This window comes from Haliotis rubra, unplaced genomic scaffold (genome assembly GCF_003918875.1).
Source record: "Haliotis rubra isolate DU_JTF1 unplaced genomic scaffold, ASM391887v1 Scf1932, whole genome shotgun sequence".
Lineage (NCBI taxonomy): Eukaryota > Metazoa > Mollusca > Gastropoda > Lepetellida > Haliotidae > Haliotis > Haliotis rubra.
Genome location: NW_025765928.1, coordinates 65,625 through 72,250, shown reverse-complemented (window position 1 = coordinate 72,250; position 6,626 = coordinate 65,625).

The window sequence follows — 6,626 nt, the reverse complement described above, 5'->3', positions numbered from 1 at the left end:
AATATATCAAAGATTTGTATTAAAAAATCGAAGTGAGTGTTAAACTGTCCAAGTCATCTATTACAGATGGTGAGTTCCCAGAGTGGCCTCTCTGTCTATTATGTAATAACCAACTTCAGGGTCCAACCCTGGACATCCTGACATTACAGATTACTGTGTTATAAATGGCGACTGCCTATTAATTTTGAGAAGACTGAAGTTTTTGTTTTTAGAAATCGTGGAAAACTTAGGAAAAGTGAAGTTTGTTTTATTGACGGTAGTAAGTTAAAGATTTCAACCTATATATAATGATTTTTTGTGTAGATGCAAGAACAAAAAGATCCGATACTCGCATCAGAGTTTATTACATCTGTGTCAGGTTACAATTCGACACATTTCATCCTTTAAATGTTGACATACACTGATGAACATTTGTACAACCAATCAGGCCAGATGAGAACGGTTTCACAACTGATGAGCATAGCTGAGATCTGGTGAGCTCTGATGAGGTTAAAAAAACTACAATGTAAGCAAAATACAGTTCCATAATCCTTGCTCATTATTGCACTTTAAACTTATTTACTTTTGGCATTAACAAAATTTACAATTGAAATTATACAAAGACATTTGGGTGATTGAACATTTGAACAACATTTCATTAAACTGTAATCAAAAATTGTTTACCAAGAATTCAATTTTAATATAAATGATAATGAAACAATAAAGATAGAAATGATTAGAGTTGAAAGTATTTATAATTGAAAGTTTTCCGACAGTACTTTAGAAATGAGGCTAATTTAAATACATTATGTATATCAGTTACATTATTTTATAGTTAAAAAGGTTTAGTTGATTTAAGTAGGATTTGAACCTGCAACCTTTGGGTTACACAATCCACAGCCATAACCATTAGGCCAATGAGTTAAGGGATTCAAATGTGAAAGTTTAGTAAACTTAAGTTTAAGATTAATTTAAACCTTAAACAATGTTAGCACATATAATTTCATGGAATGATGAAACATGCTATCTTGCATTTACAATTTGGGACTGTTATTTTAAAGTAGCAAATCGTGGCCAAATTCAGTTCAAAATCTGGTGAATAAAGCAAACAAGGCACTGTCTTCTGTACAAATTCTTGTTAACAGGTTGAAAAATGTATCCCCGTAGTTCTGTTTAAACTAGTGGATGTCCAGAAACATCTATTATATAGTATGCATCTGAGATATGAGGATGCCAACAAGTAGTTTGTTATCGGCAAATTCCATGTAAGGTTTTGCAAGTATGTCCTGGGTTTAAGTTATAATTGTTCTTACATATGTGGCTGTATAAGCTGAATGTGGAAAACATTATGTTTTTGTTGATTCTTTATTGTGAATGGTTTAAAACTGGCTTCGACTTCCTGAATGACCAGAAAACAGATATCTAAAACAGTGCCACTTTATGTTGCATAACCTAGACAAGGTAGGACGTATATGCCATGGAAGGACAATATTATTTAGATATGGATGTGGTTTTGTATGGGAAGCACAGGGGGTAGGAAAAACAGAGAAGTTCTTTTTGTTTGAATTTGAATCTTCAATGTAACCACAAATATATGCATAACATATTGTGAGTGCTTTAAGTGAGTCTAAACTTATGGGTAGTATATTTTGAGATTGAACAATAGTTCTGCATAGACCTTACCAGCTACATGTAAAATCAATAGATGCACGGCGAATAATGACTTGATTAAGGATTGGCGAAGTTACCATCGACATAGACGTGATGGTATTTCACGCCCCAGTCGTTTTTGAAAAGTATGTAAATATAAAAATGCAGAAGAAGAATTTCCCTTTCTTTATAATCTCCAGTATATTATTATTTAAGAAATATACCTTTGTACATCAATACTAACTACGTAATTCATCCCTTAGAATTCAGTAATCTCTCCCGCTTATTGTCTTACTCAGATTATGTTAATGATGCTTTAGTTTTACGCAGGTCTTTTCTATACTATCATTGTTATCTATGTTGCAACTCTTGCTTTGGTTCTTGTCAATTGACTTTTTATGTAAGTGGGTGTAACGTCTTTCTACTAAATAATTCATTGAATCAACATCTCATCACAGTATTTGAAACCCTCCCTCTATATTGTAAGAGATGGTTAGACTATGAGAAGCCGGCGTCTAAAGGGTGAAGTACGGTAAATGTGATCATTCCATTAAGTCATTTCGCTGAAATTCACTTTACAAAGATACGCAGGGAAGGGTGCAGTTCGTTTGGGTCATCAGATGAAAAGACAGGAAACACAGAGGATATGACACGTGACCTCAACCGAGGGATCCGAGTGGCCTGGCTGCAGTATGTCACGCTGTTACCGGAGATCTTACAACAATTTTATATAGTCATGTAACTTACATAAGGCACCATCAACGTTCTTACAACAATGTTATATAGTCATGTAACTATAAATAAGGCACTATCAACGTTCTTACAACAATGTTATATAGTCATGTAACTATACGTAAGGCACCATCAACGTTCTTACAACAATTTTATATAGTCATGTAACTATACGTAAGGCACCATCAACGTTCTTACAACAATGTTATATAGTCATGTAACTATACGTAAGGCACCATCAACGTTCTTACAACAATGTTATACAGTCATGTAACTATACGTAAGGCACCATCAACGGTCTTACAACAATGTTATATAGTCATGTAACTATACGTAAGGCACCATCAACGTTCTTACATCAATTATATATAGTCATTTAACTATAAGTAAGGTACCATCAACGTTCTTACAACAATTTTATATAGTCATGTAACTATACGTAAGGCACCATCAACGGTCTTACAACAATGTTATATAGCCATGTAACTATACGTAAGGCACTATCAACGTTCTTACATCAATTTTATATAGTCATTTAACTATAAGAAAGGTACCATCAACGTTCTTACAACAATTTTATATAGTCATGTAACTATACGTAAGGCACAATCAACGTTCTTACAACAATGTTATATAGCCATGTAACTATACGTAAGGCACCATCAACGTTCTTACAACAATTTTATATAGTCATGTAACTATACGTAAGGCACCATCAACGGTCTTACAACAATGTTATATAGTCATGTAACTATACGTAAGGCACCATCAACGTTCTTACAACAATTTTATATAGTCATGTAACTATACGTAAGGCACCATCAACGGTCTTACAACAATGTTATATAGTCATGTAACTTTACGTAAGGCACTATCAACGTTCTCACAACAATTTCATATAGTTATTTAACTATACGTAAGGCACCATCAACGTTCTTACAACAATTTTATATAGTCATGTAACTATACGTAAGGCACCATCAACGTTCTTACATCAATTTTATATAGTCATGTAACTATACGTAAGGCACCATCAACGTTCTTACAATTTTATATAGTCATGTAACTATACGTAAGGCACCATCAACGTTCTTACAACAATTTTATATAGTCATGTAACTATACGTAAGGCACCATCAACGTTCTTACAACAATTTTATATAGTCATGTAACTATACGTAAGGCACCATCAACGTTCTTACAATTTTATAGTCATGTAACTATACGTAAGGCACCATCAACGTTCTTACAACAATTTTATATAGTCATGTAACTATACGTAAGGCACCATCAACGTTCCTACAATTTTATAGTCATGTAACTATACGTAAGGCACCATCAACGTTCTTACAACAATTTTATATAGTCATGTAACTATACGTAAGGCACCATCAACGTTCTTACAATTTTATAGTCATGTAACTATACGTAAGGCACCATCAACGTTCTTACAACAATTTTATATAGTCATGTAACTATACGTAAGGCACCATCAACGTTCTTACAACAATGTTATATAGTCATGTAACTATACGTAAGGCACCATCAACGTTCTTACAACAATTTTATATAGTCATGTAACTATACGTAAGGCACCATCAACGTTCTTACAACAATTTTATATAGTCATGTAACTATACGTAAGGCACCATCAACGTTCTTACAATTTTATAGTCATGTAACTATACGTAAGGCACCATCAACGTTCTTACAACAATTTTATATAGTCATGTAACTATAAGTAAGGCACCATCAACGTTCTTACAATTTTATAGTCATGTAACTATACGTAAGGCACCATCAACGTTCTTACAACAATTTTATATAGCCATGTAACTATACGTAAGGCACCATCAACGTTCTTACAACAATTTTATATAGTCATGTAACTATACGTAAGGCACCAGCAACGTTCTTACAACAATTTTATATAGTCATGTAACTATACGTAAGGCACCATCAACGTTCTTACAACAATGTTATATAGTCATGTAACTATACGTAAGGCACCATCAACGTTCTTACAACAATTTTATATAGTCATGTAACTATACGTAAGGCACCATCAACGTTCTTACAACAATGTTATATAGTCATGTAACTTTACGTAAGGCACTATGAACGTTCTTACAACAATGTTATATAGTCATGTAACTATACGTAAGGCACTATCAACGTTCTTGCAACAATGTTATATAGTCATGTAACTATACGTAAGGCACCAGCAACGTTCTTACAACAATGTTATATAGTCATGTAACTATACGTAAGGCACTATCAACGTTCTTACAACAATGTTATATAGTCATGTAACTATAATGTATAGGCACCATCAACGTTCTTACATAACAATGTTATATAGTCATGTAACTATACGTAAGGCACCAGCAACGTTCTTACAACAATGTTATATAGTCATGTAACTATACGTAAGGCACCATCAACGTTCTTACAACAATGTTATATAGTCATGTAACTATACGTAAGGCACCATCAACGTTCTTACAACAATGTGTATATAGTCATGTAACTATAATGCAAGGCACCATCAACGTTCTTACAACAATGTTATATAGTCATGTAACTTTTACGTAAGGCACCATCAACGTTCTTACAACAATGTTATATAGTCATGTAACTATACGTAAGGCACCATCAACGTTCTTACAACAATTTTATATAGTCATGTAACTATACGTAAGGCACCATCAACGTTCTTACAACAATGTTATATAGTCATGTAACTTTACGTAAGGCACTATGAACGTTCTTACAACAATGTTATATAGCCATGTAACTATACGTAAGGCACCATCAACGTTCTTACAACAATGTTATATAGTCACGTAACTATACGTAAGGCACTATCAACGTTCTTACATCAATTTTATATAGTCATTTAACTATAAGTAAGGTACCATCTACGTTCTTACAACAATTTTATATAGTCATGTAACTATACGTAAGGCACTATCAACGTTCTTACAACAATGTTATATAGCCATGTAACTATACGTAAGGCACCATCAACGTTCTTACAACAATGTTATATAGTCATGTAACTATACGTAAGGCACCATCAACGGTCTTACAACAATGTTATATAGTCATGTAACTATACGTAAGGCACCATCAACGTTCTTAGAACAATTTTATATAGTCATGTAACTATACGTAAGGCACCATCAACGTTCTTACTACAATTTTATATAGCCATGTAACTATACGTAAGGCACCATCAACGGTCTTACAACAATTTTATATAGCCATGTAACTATACGTAAGGCACCATCAACGTTCTTACAACAATGTTATATAGTCATGTAACTATACGTAAGGCACCATCAACGTTCTTACAACAATGTTATATAGCCATGTAACTATACGTAAGGGCAAGGCATCAACGTTCTTACAACAATGTTATATAGCCATGTAACTATACGTAAGGCACCATCAACGTTCTTACAACAATGTTATATAGTCATGTAACTATACGTGAGGCACCATCAACGTTCTTACAACAATGTTATATAGTCATGTAACTATACGTAAGGCACTTTCAATGTTCTTACAACAATGTTATATAGTCATGTAACTTTACATAAAGCACCATCAACGTTCTTACAACAATGTTATATAGTCATGTAACTATACGTAAGGCACTTTCAATGTTCTTACAACAATATTATATAGTTATGTAACTATACGAAAGGCACTTTACAACAAGTTTATATAGTCATGTAAGTATACGTAAGGCACTATCAACGTTCTTACAACAATTTTATATAGTCATGTAACTATACGAAAGGCACCATTAACGTTCTTACAACAATTGTATATAGTCATGTATACGTAAGGCACTATCAACCTGCTTACAACCATATTATATAGTCATGTAACTATACGAAAGGCACTATCAACGTTTTTACAACAATTTTATATAGTCGTGTAACTATACGTAAGGCACTATCAACGTTCTTACAACAATTGTATATAGTCATGTAACTATACGAAAGGCATCATCAACTTTCTTACAACAATTTTATATAGTCATTTAACTATGCTTAAGGCACCATCAACGTTCTTACAACCATATTATATAGTCATGTAACTATACGAAAGGCACTATCAACGTTTTTACAACAAGTTTATATAGTCATGTAACTATACGTAAGGCACCATCAACGTTCTTACAACAATGTTATATAGTCATGTAACTATACGTAAGGCACCATCAACGTTCTTACAACAATTGTATATAGTCA